The following is a 17211-nucleotide window of genomic DNA, read 5'->3' as shown; positions in this document are numbered from 1 at the left end:
TGCCTGCAAGGTTTTGTCCACAAAAACAAATGCGTTTACAATAGGATTCAGAGACTGGAAGCACTGTGATCGCATAACTGAACACGTGAAGAGCTTACAGCATAGAACTAATATGCTTGCATTATCACAGTGATGTAATGCAATTGGTACTGTTGATGCAACCCTTGTGTGGCAACTGGAGGGAGAGAGCAAGTATTGGATTGAGGTGCTGAGGCGCTTTGTTGATGTGATCAAGTTTTCAAGTGAGAGAGGTCTCCTATTCCGTGGTGACGATGAGTCAAGTCAAGTCAAGTTTATTTATAAAGCACACTTGAAAACAACAAATGTTGTAACCAAAGTGTTGTACAATTTTTTACAAACATTAATAACAGAATTTTATAGAACTTATAAAACTTATAAAATGTTAAAAAGAAACAAATTAGTAAAACATTATAAAACCTACACAGAAAACCCTTATAATTCTCAAATAATATTAAAGGCTAAAGAGCAAAAATGTGTCTTCAATTTAGATTTAAATATCAGCAGTGAGGAGGAAGACCTAACAGCAAATGGGAGTGCATTCCACAACCTGGGGGCCGCAACTACAAACGGCCGATCACCTTTAGTTTTCAAACGGGAACGAGGAACAGAGAGGAGTAACTGATTTGATGATCGAAGAGACATAGGTGCAAAATGTCGATGAAGTAAATCAGCAATGTACTGAGGGGCTAAACCATGCAAGGCCTTATAAACATACAGCACAACCTTGAAATTGACTCTGTACCTAACTGGAAGCCAATGTAGGGAAGTGAGAACTTGGGTAATATGCTCTCTTTTCTTGGTCTTTAGAAGTCTAGCTGCTGCATTTTGGACTACTTGCAGACGTGAAAAAGATGATTGAGACAGACCCACATATAAGGTTGCATTAGTCCAGCCGGGATGTAATAAGAGCATGGATCACTATTGTAGTATATTTTTATCAAGTTAAGTATACATTAATCAGGTGTAATCAATGTAAACATTGTTGATTTGTACCACAGTTATGTCTGACAGGCAAACATGCAGTTTACTGCGTGTGTGTGTAAAGGCCTGTGGACATGATGGAATGTGTGCTCAACATATGTGTGACTATTTGACGGTGTGTTCAGGAACAGGAATAGCCTCATATATGTGCTCTCATGACTGCTGAGGAAATATATGGTGAGGCAGGTGTTTCCTGTTCACTTCTTAAAATGGTCAGACCAGAGTCAAAGAAGAGGATGATAGATAATGCATGTTTAAAAAAAGTAAGCCCCACCTTGTTTGAGGAGAAGTATTTAAGTGAACCAAACCGAGAGATGCATTAGTTGTTGTTGTGGTTTTACTGCAGGCAACTCGGCTTTATTGAAGTATAATAAAGTCTATTCTTCTGAAATCTTTTTTTCACAAAATTGGCAGAAACTCCTACCAAATGGAGCCCAAACAGCAACAGAAGAGAGCAGAATAATTGCATCGCGGGCTGGCTGGGAAGGCAACACAAACAAGTGGCCACCATTAAAAGGTAAGCAACTTTTGCTTATATAAAAGTTTGTGTTGCTTGCCAGTTTGCCTGTGGTGGTAAGAACGCTCAAAAATCTCTTCTAAACCAATAAAGAAAGGAAAATAAGAATAAATAAAGGGTTTTGATTCCAGAAGAAATAATTGCATGCAATGATCTATTTTTATTTGCTGTTAAGGGTCTAGATGAAATAACAGTTAATAAAGGCAGATACAGTTTAAGAAGTAATATTATATATTATAAGATATATATTGAATAGTAATAAGAGAACTGAATAGGCAATTTTGCTATACCGCTCTTTGGAATAGTAATAAGAGGACTGAATAGGCAATTTTGCGAATACCGCTCTTTGGAATAGTAAGAAGAGGACTGAATAGGCAATTTTGCAAATACCGCTCTTTGGAATAGTAATAAGAGGACTGAATAGGCAATTTTGTGAATACCGCTCTTTGGAATAGTAATAAGAGGACTGAATAGGCAATAAAACATTAAAAAGTAAATAAATAAAAATAAATCCTGCAGGTTACTTAGGATAGGAATAATAATAATTGCAAAATTGTATTGTATTTCTTAAGAGCTCTGTGTTTATGAAGGCATTGTGTTTGTAATAAGTGTGACATTTCTGTGGTTGTGAGAGTATCTGTGGTTGAAAGAGTGTGAAGAGTGAGTGTGTATGAAAAAGTATGACTGAATAAAAATATAAGCCCAGTACAAAGATTGGAATGAAAGCCTGTCTCGAGAAACTTTGGAATAATTAACTTTGTTAAAATATAGAAAACTAAAAATGTTCCAAAATATCAGCCTGTGCTGCATAACTGGTGAGGTGTATATATGCAATTTACAGCAGAGAAAATATATTTGGGCTATTTTCAACCTTCCATCAATATATGGAGGCAGAAGAGAGCTGATAATTACAGGCAGAGAAGGCACCTAATAAATATTCTGGTTGTAAAGTGGAGATAAAACCAATGATAAATATATATATATATATATATATATATATATATATATATATATATATATATATATATATAGAAAGATACATTTAATAGAGTATAAACTAACAATAAGAAAAATAAGAAAAACAGTGAGATAACATAGATGTAAAACAAACTCAAAACTCATTTTTGCCCAATCATAATTTTTCACACGCCATTCATATGCCCACAGCGGTTCAAATTTAGAACAGCATATTTGTGGTTCTTCCTCAATGCTAATCCCAAAGGAACAAGGGTCAAATTCAATTCACACATTAAATCTCTGGCCATTAGAGGTACCGGACAAGCTGGTGAACACAGAAACGCATGTTTAAATGTTCTCCCCTTCTCCGTCTCACACTCCAAGAGCACTGTGAATTTTTCAGAAATCAAATGGCCCGAGGCCGAAGTGCTCTCAAGCACTGAACCTGTCAATTTTGGTACACATCACATGGTCATATTGTAACAGTCACCGCCCATCACATGGTTTATTTTATTCTAATTGTGGGTATTATTTGTTTCCTAGCCACTAGGGGGATACAAGAGGGCACACTGTATGAGATAAAACAGGAAGCAGTAGAGTAAGTGCTGAGGGCTCTTTGGGCTGCCTTATGGTTGTTTGTGATCTGTTTCCCAATCCTGTTTGAGAAACTGTTTGTTTCCTGCTCAAACAGGTTTGTTTGGGATGTAGCTATTGCTCATCAACTGTGGATATTGTTAAGTGTTTATGACCAGACCCCCAGCTTATACTGCTGAAGCACTTTTCTGATTCGTTTGCTGGGGAAAACTTACGACTCTCCAAACAACTAAGCGTTGGACAACCTTCTAATTCATCACTATCCACCGTTGCACGTATGGTCGAACTACCGATAAGACTGGTTTCTTTCATTTCCAGAACTGTTGGGGTTCATAAACCGCAGAGGACGGTGTTGGACATTTCGATACACCCACATGTATAGACTGGCTCATGAATGAATTCTGTCTCTGTATACAGGTGTATGTACTGTGATATATTGGGTTTTTGGGTAATGAATGAGTAAAGCTTTGAATATATGAAGAAAGAAACCCTCCACTCATTTGTATAAGAGTTTATTTTATATCTTTTTCAACTGAGACCAATTGAGCATTGCAAACAAGGGGACCCCCTTTGAAAATTTAGCTTGACCAGTGCAAAGAAGCTGGGACTGTTATAATATCGTAGAATGGCTGTCCCCAGAATCTACCAAAAAATCTACTAATGTTCCATCAAATAACATTTGATATCTCGGCATTTGTAAAAACAATGAACTTTTGTACATTCTCAAACATTCATCTGAAACATTATCACATAAAGCTTCATCAGTCACACTCAAAGATTTGCAAGCATTGTCTTCATTGCAGAGAGCAGTATGTAAATCAGTATATGTGTGCGTGTTGTATGTGTGTGTGGTTAAAAAAATTTCACTTCCCTTTTCTGTAGCCGGCAGCTGATCACCCTCAGCTCGACCCCCTCCTCGCTGCTCTCTGCTCTGCTTGCTTCAGTCCGCCTTTTCCTGCCCCGGACATTCTGTAGCCCAGTGTCCCTCTTTTTTGCACAGTTTGCATTTCGTGCATTCTCTGAACTCATGGTCGTCAGTCCAACACAAGCCGCGATTCCACTTCCGCTGGTTTCTGTCGCCTCTCTTCTTTTTGTCGGCCCATTTCTGCTGCGGTTTAGATGTGCTGACATTAGATTGTAGTCGCACAACTGCCAGCTGAAGATCTTTCTAACCCTTTGCCTTGACTTTGTCTTTCTTTGTCAGCAGCTGTTGCTCTGCGTGCACAGCGTGCGCCAGGGTGGAGGTCAGCCGCCCGCTCTTCCATTCAATGTAACTTGCTTTCACCGCTTGCGCGATCTCAGGTCTCCTTCACTGTCTGAGTTGGGAGGAGCTGCTTGTGGTGCTTGTCTTCTGAGCGGAGAGCAGTCGAGGTCGGAGTTCAGTTTCAGGGCTTTCAGCTCCGCCACGGGATAGTGATGATTATACGCCGGCGGCACTGGCACAATCGCCGTTGCATGTGGGGAAACACAAACATACATTTCATTAGTCGGTTCTGGTGGTGCTGACACACAAACAGATCTTTCACACATTTTATTTTATTTTTTTTTTTACACTTTTCAATCCTACATGCTAATTCTTTCTGCATTTGCTTTCGTTCTGTTCTATCTGCTTCCTTAAGCCAACAGCCCACTGTCTGTTCACATTTTTTAAACACATGTTGAACGCAGCCACAACAACCTTTTTGTGCCTCGCTGCCCTGTTCCACTGATTCTCGCACCACACTCAGTCTAGTCATGCTCAGTGTTCCCTCCCTGGGGAAATCATGGTATTTGATCAGTTTCTCTATGTCCTACATACATTTTCTCCTATAGTTTTTTCTCATTTGACAGAAAACCGGTGTATAAAAATTGGCACGCTTGCTTTGAGACTTCCCCATACTGGCGGTTTCTGCTTCTCTGTGGATTTACCGTTCGATGCACATCTAATAATCTGTCGGACGTCTCCAACAGATCTGATTTCTTAACCCAAGATCAGATAAGGGTGCACTCCCTAGTGCTTTGTTAATTACGGTTTACTCAAAATCTTTCTCTGGAGTACGTTCCAGCGCTCAGTATTTTAGCTAACCTAATTAAACAATTTTTGCGAGAACTCAGTCTCTGTTTAAAAAACCTCTTGACCTGTTCGTAGGTCTCAGTTTCTGCTCGAGAACCTCTTGTACTCGCACCACAGTAAACAGTCTCAGCCACTATGGTTCACTCACTCTTATACCAAAAGAAAATTATTTAGTCGTCTCTTATCAGAGATATTTGGGTTGCCACGGGTTCGTTTTCATTTGATTCCAGTGGAGTTTGTCCTGGCCCTGATTCGGTCGGTCCAACTCTCTGAAGCTTACAAGGTAGAGCTGGAACTTCTCAGTCCAGGTGGCCAAACACTGTCTGCTCTCAGGTCCAGAAGGCACTTCCAAGGAATCCCACTATTCTGACACCAAATTGTTGTGACAAAAAATGATTAACCAACCATTATCACTGCGTAAGATACACTCTGAATCAAACAGTCTTTTAAAAGAATTTATTCTTGCAAGAAGGACCCAGTCATTAAACAGGAATTACCCTGTGACACGAGTGAGACCAATCAAGAAGGGCTGGGCTCTTTTTATACCTCTTTTCCCCAAGGTCTCCAACAGAAGCAGATCTTTCCCCTCTACATTCCTTAGATACAGGGACTAGGCTACTAGCCCTGATTTACTACTAACTAGCCCAAACATACCCCCCTGTACTAAATGACCTCTGACCTGAAGAGGGCAGAGGACCCCACTCAGCCTTTCCCGAAGTGTCTCGGTTCTGCTTTTCAGTCATAAATACTGTCTCAGTTCAGACATAAGCTCATACATAGATTTTCTATCCTCACCTCCCTCTACGAATGAGAAGATCAGGTGGCATTCCTTTGCAATGACTATTACTTATCAATGAGTATTAAAATTTCAACAAAAGTGTCAATATGATTGAGAACAGCTGCCAAGAGGCTAGTAATTTTTTGGGGATACTGCAGTATATGTACAGTTTTTGCACTTTGTCAACTCACTGGTGGAATAAAGTTTTTCACAATGCTGACATCAAAGTAAATATGTAAATCCCTATCAAGCACGCGATGGGATGATTCTGAGAGTCCGGGCGTTGTTGCTCTGTGTTTGTGATGTGATCAGCCAGATGTTGCAACTGCGCTCATGCACGCTTGTGGCGGGAAATAAACATTCACCAGAATAAACGAGGAAAACTCCCGCGCGAGTTGATAGGCTTATAGTTGATGAAGAGCGCCTCTAAATTAGGACACTGTTACATCTGAACAACATCTTTTTTTATTTAAAAGCATTTTTCACCGCCTCTCGTTTTCCCCAATAACTCTGCAATGCGATCCACTTTGAACAGCTGGAAGATCGGCAGATGAAACGCGCTGTCCATGATGGCTTCATTCAGCCAGGTTTCTGTGAAACACAGAGCAGCATAGTTAGAAAAGTCATTATTTGTTTGAGTGAGCAGAAGCAGTTCATCCATTTTGTTGGGGAGGGATTGGACATTCGCCAGATGAATCCTCATTAGCGGAGTCCTAAAGCCACATTGACGAAACTTCACAAGCGTGCTGGCTCACTTCACTTACATGCGTCTTTTGGTTTGCATCTTCTGGAGCACCGCTGCGCCAACAACTAAGATGTCTAATACTGTAAAACATGAGCATAATCAAACACCGGCAAAAATATTGTCAAGATATTGATATGTAAAAATTTTTTTTTTTTTTTTTTTTTTTTTTTTGTCACATTACAACATAAATGGCTGCCTACTTTATATTGGTTACACCCATGACTGATTTAGTGGTGAAAAAGTTTTTAAATAGTTATATTTAAAAAAGAATTGACTGCTTATAAGATTCACTGTGTATATTATGCCAGGGACATGCGTCATGATTAATAATAATAGTGGTGGTGGTGGTCTAAGCACCATAACTGGTAATCTGGTAATCAGAAGGATGCTGGTTCGAGCCCCACAGCCACCACCATTGTGTCCTTGAGCAAGGCACTTAACTCCAGGTTGCTCCAGGGGGATTGTCCCTGTAATAAGTGCACTGTAAGTCGCTTTGGATAAAAGCGTCTGCCAAATGCATAAATGTAAATGTAAATGTAAATGTAAAACAATTTATCAGGTATGCTCTGCCGAATATTCAGCAGTTTATCCCTGGTTAAACTGATTGTGAAAGAGTGTCAAAAAACTTAACAAACAAAAGTAACAAAAACACACTAGAGAGCTCCACACTGAAGTAGCCTTCTGCGGCGCCATATTTTGTCATCTTCTTCATCTTATTCTAGAGTGATTAGGGATGTTACAGTAGTACTTATCTTTTAATCATTGTGAATTAATTGTTAGTTCATTACCCACATAAAGCTTCTAAACATTGTTCCAATACATAATAGTGATCATATTCTTGCTCTTTCTCAGAGTTAAAGTAAATGTAATTCGTTACTGTACTTAAGTAGCTTTTTTGCGTATCTGTACTTTACTGAAGTATTTACATTTGGGGAGACTTTTACTTTAACTCCACTACATTTCAAAGTCAAATATCGTACTTTTTACTCTACTACATTTTCAAAATCAGTCGTTCCTTTTTATTTATGAGTGGATAAAAACGTAACTGGTCAAATGAGCCACCAATCACAGTACAGCGCGCGCGCTTTGTTTTGAACTTGCCTTGGCGGCATCTATTAAGCGCAAACCAGAGGTGCGTTTCCCAAAAGCATCGTTAGCCAACTATGGTCGCAAGTTCCGTCGTTATCATCATAGTTCAACGAGTCGGTGTTTCCCGAAACCATCGTTCCAACGAACATTCGCAAACAGCATCGCAGAGTTGTGTGGTTGGAACGACAGCTCTCGACCTGTGGTTAGAAGCAGAGTTTCTTGTTATTATAACATGTGGGCTTAATAAATTATTATCTTGAGCCAAATAAGCAAGATGACATTCAGTACAATCAGTACATTTTATTTAGAAGACATACAAATGTCCTTTATGTCTTTTAGTTTGTCAATAGATTTAAAGCACCGTTTTTGAAGAGTGCGCATGTGTGAACGTGCTCTAGTGCGTAAGAACGAGCCTATGATTGAATCTGGAAATAAAGCAAATAACTGAGAAAAATATGAGATAGTCCTCAGATGATATGTCCGTAATTTATAGCAAAACATCTAGCATTAATTCGATCGCAAACAGATTCATTAAAAGTAGTTTTTACTCCACCACATGTGTGACATCATTAACCAACGTGGTTGAACAACCAATTTGCGACAATACGGTTTCGGGAAACAGTCGTGACTAGCAAGTTGATTTCTTAAACAGTGCATCGTACTACGGTAGTGGAGCAGCAACTTACATCGTTGTACGGGATACGCACCCCAGAGCCGTTAAATATGAGAGTTGCGAACATAGACGGTTGCGACAGTGATCTCGCCGCCGCGTGGTCACGTGATTCGTGTAGCTCTCAATAGTTCCAAACAAATTGTGTTGCCAATGATTTTAAGCGGGGCAGAGAGCAGCAGCTATTATTGCAGCAATTATCAGTAAATATTGACGCATAATGTACATTGCTTATTATGTTGACACTAAAATGACTTGCATATAATAGCATTTTTTCTGGGGAGTAGCAGAAACACTGCATTAATACGTTTTTGTGTTTAATTTTGGAGGGAAATTGGCTGCTCCCATAACATAGAATATATATATAAATTATATATATATTTATATATATTCTATGTGTGTGTATGATATATATATATATATATATATATATATATATATATATATATATATACATACATATGTGTGTGCATGTGTGTATGTATATATATATATATATATATATATATATATATATATATATATATATTTAATGGTGTTGTGCAGGTTTATGTGAATGTATCATAACATTAGGATGTTAATAATTATGACCATAGACACTCGAGAAAAATATATACAGTAAATACTGTAAATGTATTATACCTTATGGGAACAGTCCCCTTCCCTCCAAAATTAAACACACAAAAAATGTATTCAATTCAAATATATATATATATATATATATATATATACATCTGACTAATTAATGTAATTTTATTAATAGATTGGTGTGCCAAGAGTGACATTAGTCTTCATGTAGACTGAGTTAAGCAAGAGTCTTGTGACAAATTATAATAGGACATTATGGCCATAAAAAAATCATAGTACTTGGATACTTAAGTACATTTGAAGGCAAATACTTTTGTACTTTTACTCAAGTGAATGTTTAAAGGCAGCACTTCTACTTTTACTTGAGTAATATTTTACCTTGAGTATCTTTACTTTAACTCAAGTACATGGTATGTGTACTTCGTCCACCACTGAATAATATAAAAAAAAGACACATCCAACTGACAAATTAAATAAAATTGTTAAAAGTAAAATAAAGTACAATACATAGACCAAATGGAACAAAGTTTATGTAGGCTGGCCAGAAGTAATATAAAGTCAATAAATATGTATCACTGATCTAGCATGTTTTATGAACTGTCCCTTAGACTATGGTGTGCAGAAACATTTGATTTAATTGGATATTACAGATTTTCTGAATTGCTTAAACACTAAATCTCATTATCTGAACAAATGCTTAGTGGCCTAAACACATTTGTCAAATGAATCACTCTGTTGGCAAAACCTTACACAAGTTCAAGTAGTTAGACACCATTTCAAGTCAAGTGGTTTTTATTGTCGTTTCAACCATATACAGTTAGTACAGTACACAGCAAAACGAGACAACGTTCCTCCAGGACCATGGTGCTACATAAAAACAACAAAGGACCAACACAGGACCACATGAGACAACACAACGAAATAAAATACCTATATAAAATACCTATATATACCTATATAAAGTGCACGTGCAAACATGTGCAAAAAGTACGGGACAGTACAACAAATTTCTGACAATGAACAGGACAATAGACACAGTGCAGCGCCGATCAGTACGAAGTAGTGCAAAAAGATGACAGTTTCTAAAAATGTAAACATAACATACTATGAGATAGTGTTCTATGCACATAGCAGTTATTGGAGTAGCAGACAGTTATAAAGTGACAGTAATTAAAGTGCAACTCAGGACACGTCAAGTCAAGTGGTTTTTATTGTCGTTTCAACCATATACAGTTAGTACAGTACACAGCAAAACGAGACAACGTTCCTCCAGGACCATGGTGCTACATAAAAACAACAAAGGACCAACACAGGACCACATGAGACAACACAACGAAATAAAATACCTATATAAAAAAAACCTACATATACCTATATAAAGTGCACGTGCAAACATGTGCAAAAAGTACAGGACAGTACAACAAATTACTGACAATGAACAGGACAATAGACAGTGCAGCGCCGACCAGTACTCAATAGTGCAAAAAGATGACAGTTTCTAAAAATGTAAACATAACATACTATGAGATAATGTTCTATGCACATAGCAGTTATTGAGGTAGCAGACAGTTATAAAGTGACAGTAATTAAAGTGCAACTCAGGACACGTGTGTGTCAAACCAGTCTCTGAGTATTAAGGAGTCTGATGGCTTGGGGGAAGAAACTGTTACACAGTCTGGCCGTGAGGGCCCGAATGCTTCGGTACCTCTTGCCTGACGGCAGGAGGGTAAAGAGTTTGTGTGAGGGGTGTGTGGGGTCGTCCACAATGCTGGTTGCTTTGCGGATACAGTGTTTTTTGTAAATGTCTTTGATGGAGGGAAGAGAGACCCCAATGATCTTCTCAGCTGTCCTCACTATCCTCTGCAGGGCTCTCTTGCTGATGAGACCCACCACGGTCGTGTCATCGGCGAACTTGACGATGTGGTTCGAGCTGTGCATTGCTGCACAGTCGTGAGTCAGCAGAGTGAACAGCAGTGGACTGAGCACACAGCCCTGGGGGCCCCAGTGCTCAGTGTGGTGGTGGTGGAGATGCTGTTCCCGATCCGGACTGACTGAGGTCTCCCAGTCAGGAAGTCCAGGATCCAGTTGCAGAGGGAGATGTCCAGGCCCAGCAGGTTCAGCTTTCCAATCAGGTGCTGGGGAATGATTGTGTTGAATGCTGGGCTGAAATCTATGAACAGCATTCGAACGTATGAGTCCTTATTGTCTAGGTGGGTGAGGGCCAGATGGAGGGTTGTGGCGATGGCATCGTCCGTTGAACGGTTTGAACGATACGCAAACTGCAGTGGGTCTAGTGAGGGGGGCAGCTGGGTCTTAATGTGCCTCATGACGAGCCTCTCGAAGCACTTCATTATGATGGGTGTAAGTGCGACGGGACGGTAGTCGTTGAGGCAGGACACTGAAGACTTCTTTGGCATGGGTATGATGGTGGTGGCCTTGAAGCACGTTGGAACGACGGTGCTGCTCAGAGAGATGTTGAAGATGTCGGTAAGAACATCTGCTAGCTGGTCTGCACATCCTCTGAGCACTCTGCCAGGAATGTTGTCTGGTCCAGCAGCCTTCCGTGGGTTGACTCTATTTAGAGTTTTCCTCACATCTGCCGTGGTAAGACAGAGCACCTGGTCGTTGGGAGGAGGGGTGGTCTTCCTCGCCATCACGTTGTTCTGCACTTCAAACCGAGCGTAGAAGTCGTTCAGCGCATCTGGAAGGGAGGCATCTTTGTCACAGGCAACTGACGTTGTCCTGTAGTTGGTGATGGACTGGATGCCATGCCACATGCGCCGCGTGTCACCGCTGTCCTGGAAGTGAATGTGGATTCTCTGGGCGTGTGAGCGCTTTGCCTCTCTGATTGCCCGTGACAGTTTGGCCCTAGCTGTTCTTAGGGCTGCCTTATCGCCTGCTCTGAAGGCGGAGTCTCGGGACCTCAGCAGCGTGCGCACCTCCGCAGTCATCCACGGCTTCTGGTTGGAGCGTGTGGTGATGGTCTTGGAGAAAGTGACATCATCAATGCACTTGCTGATGTAGCTGGTCACTGATGCTGTGTATTCCTCCAAGTTGGTAGAATCGCCATATGTTGCAGCCTCCCTGAACATGTGCCAGTCAGTACACTCAAAACAGTCCTGAAGAGCAGAGATGTCTCCTGCTGGCCAGGTTTTCACCTGCTTCTGAAGCGGTTTTGTGCGTCTGACGAGCGGTCTGTATGCTGGAATTAACATAACAGAGATGTGGTCTGAGCAGCCGAGGTGGGGGCGGGGCTCCGCCCGGTATGCGCCTGGGATGTTTGTGTAAACAAGATTAAGCACGTTGGCCCCTCTCACTACTACAATACAGTTGTGATTGTTTACGACTCAAAATTATTCACACTTGTTTCAAATGATGTGCTCAAACCAACTGTACAAAATACACAAAACACAAAGATGATGTAGTGTCTAATGAATGCTCTGAAGTGTTTATATATTGACTGGCTATATGTATGATCTGAAAGCATTGTTTGATTTTGAACACAGATGAAATTGTTTTGAGGCGACTGTTTAATTTTGCCAGAAGAGTCAGGTGTTTTGTGAATGTAGTTTGAAGATTTTGTTTTGTGTTTAATGTTGAGAATATGGTTGAAGGTTTCATTACAGTTTTTTCCAACTGCTTACACACGTTTTCAAAACTATGTCTCCTTTTTTCAAAACTATACACACAATCCCCAAAACTGCACACACAAAATGCAAAATGCCTCACATCTCCTTCAAAATGTAACACTGCATTCAAAATGCCATAAACACATGTCAGAATGAACATGTGTTCTTCTTTCATAATAGTTTAGTTTTGGATATATCATGTAAACACTGTTGTTCAAAATCTAAAGATCTTTGGTCTTTCATAGGCTTATATCTACATTTCAATACAATGTTCTACAGTGAAATTAATCTGATGAGAGGGGTAACAAGTATACACCAATGCAATGTAGAAACAGAAAATATTTACAGTATTAGGCCAAACATTACTGTTGTACACAGTAGCATACAACAAAATATGTAAACTAGGGCTGTCAATCGATTAAAATGTTTAATCAAATTAATTAAATGGTGTCCCGATTAATAAATCGTGATTAATCGCACATTCAAATATTTGCTGAGAAAGCCACTCATATAACAATAAATCAATATATAATTATGAAATAATTATACATAGTTATCTTTAAATATTAAAAAAATTATATATATTCATATATAAAATTATATCTATATAAAATAAAAAAATGTTCAGATAATTAAAATGCATTACATTGTAACAGAAGAGTTAATCATTGGTAAGACCATTCAAAAAGCGGCTTAAGAATACAAATGTATTGTTTACTACTATATTATTGATCATAAGTCAATCATTGGCATACAGTTCACAGCAATCCATTTCACAAGTTACAGTTTTTCTCAATTGTTTACACACAAATTCTGGTACTTGAGACACAATGACCACAACATGTAACTCATTCACCAACCCCCTGAACCAGTTCTGCTAAACTACAAGCACAATTCCTGCTTTACACTTAAATTGCAGTTCTAAAACACACTTTTTTCAAAACACTACACACAATTCTCTGCTTTTGGCACAATTTTCATGCAGAAAATATCTTGTTTTCACAAGGAACACACTGCCATTCAAATATGCACACTGACTCATCACAAGGGCAAACACCCGTCACACAGTTTTACAATTAGCAATCAGAGCTTTAGCATAAAAGGGCAACAGGTGAGCTATTCAATGGAAAAATGGATGCCAACATTGGAAACAGAGGCAGAGCCAGAGGAGTGAGAGTAAGAGGACGAGGAAGGCCAAGGACCGTAATCTCTGATGAGATCCGAGACAAGAAATCTACTCATATCAATACAGTACTCAATGAGTACAGTAGTACAGTATTGCCAGTGGACTGTTCTGTAGGACTGTAAAAATACTGTAAAGTATGTTTCAAGTATTTAGGAAATGTATACCTACATTGTATTTACAGTATTTTACTATTTGTTTGGCAGAATTGAAAGATTACCAACACAAGGTGTTCGGGAACGTGTTCGGTCTCCTAAACAGGAAACTGAAATCATAAACATGGTCCTAGAAAACAACGCCATAACATTACAGCCAATACAAAGAAAAATAATAGAAAACAATGACATATTTCAAAATATTGATAGGGTAAGCTTATCAACACTGGGCCGTGTCTTGCGCAGAAATCATCTCAGGATGAAGCAGGTCTACAGGGTGCCATTTGAACGCAATTCAGAAAGAGTCAAAGAATTGCGATATAACTATGTGCAAGTGAGTCCCACAACTGATGCATACTCTCAACACTGTATACAGTAAATTATACATATTTCAATATTGTAATCATAATGATTGTGCTTCACAATAGTGACCACTCATGTCTATTTCTGATATTGTCATGAGTGTTTCAGAGAGTCCTTGAGCTAGAGGTGGCTGCAGTGGAGCACCAGTTCATCTTCATTGATGAGGTTGGGTTCAACCTCACAAAAAGACGAAAGAGGGGAAGGACAATGGCACGCTGGCATCGGCCAGCGTGCCATTGTTGAAGTCCCTGGCCAACGCGGAGGGAACATAACAATGTGTGCAGCGATTACCCACAACGGCGTCATCCATCACCATGCTACCCTTGGCCCCTACAACACCGCCCATCTGATCACATTCCTGGACACCCTACACAACACACTCATTCCACCAGATCAGGTAGATGGCCCAGAGCAGCTCAGGTACGTTGTCATTTGGGACAACGTAAGTTTCTACAGGGCTGCTCTGGTTCGTAACTGGTTCACTGCCCACCCACGCTTTTTAGTTGTTTATCTCCCTCCATATTCTCCATTCTTCAATCCTATTGAGGAATTTTTTTCTGCCTGGAGATGGAAAGTGTATGACCGAAATCCACAAACGCGTATACCTCTTCTCCAAGCTATGGAGGACGCATGTCGAGATATAGCAGCTGATGCTTTTCATGGCTGGAATCGCCATGCTAGGCGATATTTCCCCCGCTGCTTGGCCAGGGAAAACATTGCTTGTGATGTGGATGAGGTGCTGTGGCCAGACCGCAACAGAAGAGAGGATGCAGCATAGTAGAGAATATGTGTAGAGCAGTGGCGGCTGCTGGTCTTTCAAAGAGGGGAAGCTCATTTTCGGCCTACATTATAAACTTATTTAAAAGTAAATTCTGCCCTACTTGTTTGACTGTTTCATTATGTTTAGTCACTTGAATGCGAGCACCTTCATTGATTGCATGCTCAACCCTGATCCTGCCCATGCAACTTAATCTTGCACATGCACTCACATGTTCATTGCTCTTTTCATGTCTTTTATATGCCCTGTCAAAGTTAGACAGATCTCCAAACCCCACTTTTGACCAAACAACACATCCGTGAGATGGTTTCATCAAGAGGCATGGCCAGCAGTACATTTTATTTGTCACAGCACTTCCAGTCAGCCAGCTAACTTTGTCATACCAGGAGAGCTGAAAAGACCTGTTATTTTTCCCTATTTTTTGCACTAAATCAATCTTAGGTGTTGATCTGCCCTGCTGTTTAATTCTAATTTTTTCCTCGTAAGGAAGACTTTCAAATGGCTTCGCCAAAATCAGGTCGACAATATTAGCACCGTCTGCCATCTTGCGCAGTTTCACCCGTACGACGCTAGCCTAGCATACGAACGAACGAACGAACGAACGCTCTAAAACAAAATATATTAAACTTGGTAAAACTGAAACAAGGAATGTGGTGTATAATTGTGTGAAATGTATTATGCAAATTGACCAGCAATTTCGCCAAACAAATATAAAGAAATAGGTTGCAGCAGTTTGTCTTTCGACTACACTTGAGAAATCCGCGATGGGACTGAGCGCGAAATAGCTTCAGTGACTTCTCAGATTCGCTGTCAATCAAAAGGAGATGCAGTCTTTCGACAGATCCTCCAATCATCACGCGGAAGCCCGGAGTCCGGGCCAGCCCACTCCTCATTCACCCCCAGAGACGCTGAGCGTCCGTGGGCGGGACATAATCGCAGCATTTATCCAATGACCGTCTATTTTCGGAGCACTGAAAAAAGACTGTTCAGAGCAGCCACATTGAAGTCAATGGACACTCGGCTTCAACAGGGAAATGCACTGACGTTACGGGAATGTATGAGAAGTAAATCGAGTCAGCCGACCTGCTATATGTAATGTAGCTGATTCTGAACGAACTCGTCTTCGAGATGAACGTGTTCTAACGCATTTTTAGTCAATAAATTGTTTACACAATAGTACATATTTGACCATTATTTTTTTGACATTATAGGGGAAGCTGAGCTTCCCTTGCAGTCTTAAAGAAATCCCCACTGGTGTAGAGAATATGAGGCATTCTTTCAGAAAATGTGTGTAAACAAGCGAGAAAAACTGTAATTTGTCAATCAGTTGGAGATTAATTATGAGGGCTTGTTTACAGTTTTTTCCAATTGCTAACACACAGTTTTACAAACTAGTCTGGTTTTATCAAAATACTTACCCCAATTCACAAAACCACACACCCAAACTGCAAAATACCTCATATATCCTGCAAAATGAAGCACTGCAACTAAAACTACACATAGCATTATCAAAATCAAACTTTTGCATGAAATGGCACACACTTCGTTCATATTACCAGATTTTTGCCTAACCAACTACACACTGTTGCATCTTTAGTATGCTTTGCCATAATACTAAAATATGTATCAGATTGTTCACATGCACAGAAATATTTGCAGATACACACATGCTGTTGAAACATTTTTTTATTTTATTAAATTTTTCACTACAGTAAACAAGTCAGTGCAACATATGCACAGCAGATATATTTACATGGGACTGAACAAAAATATTCTTACAAAAAACAGTAAACTGAAAAAGAAAATTTCAGAAAAAATATATTACAGTAAAAAAAAGAGGCAAGAAAAATAATTAGGCAGCATCTTGCCGCACAGCCGGGTCTGGCCACAACGCCTCGTCAACATCACAGGCAATATCTTCCCTTGCCAGACATCGAGGGAAGAAGCGCCTTGAGTGCCTTATCCATCCCTGAATTGCACCCACATCAATCTCATCAAATGCCTCTTCCATGGCCTGCACAAGAGGCATGCGCACAAAGGGCTGCCGGTCGTATACCTTCCACCGCCATGCCGAAAAGAACTCTTCTATGGGGTTCAGAAACGGTGAGTA

The sequence above is a fragment of the Xyrauchen texanus genome, chromosome 14, assembly GCF_025860055.1.
Source record: "Xyrauchen texanus isolate HMW12.3.18 chromosome 14, RBS_HiC_50CHRs, whole genome shotgun sequence".
In the NCBI taxonomy this organism is placed as follows: Eukaryota; Metazoa; Chordata; class Actinopteri; order Cypriniformes; family Catostomidae; genus Xyrauchen; species Xyrauchen texanus.
This window is presented reverse-complemented; position numbering follows the sequence as displayed.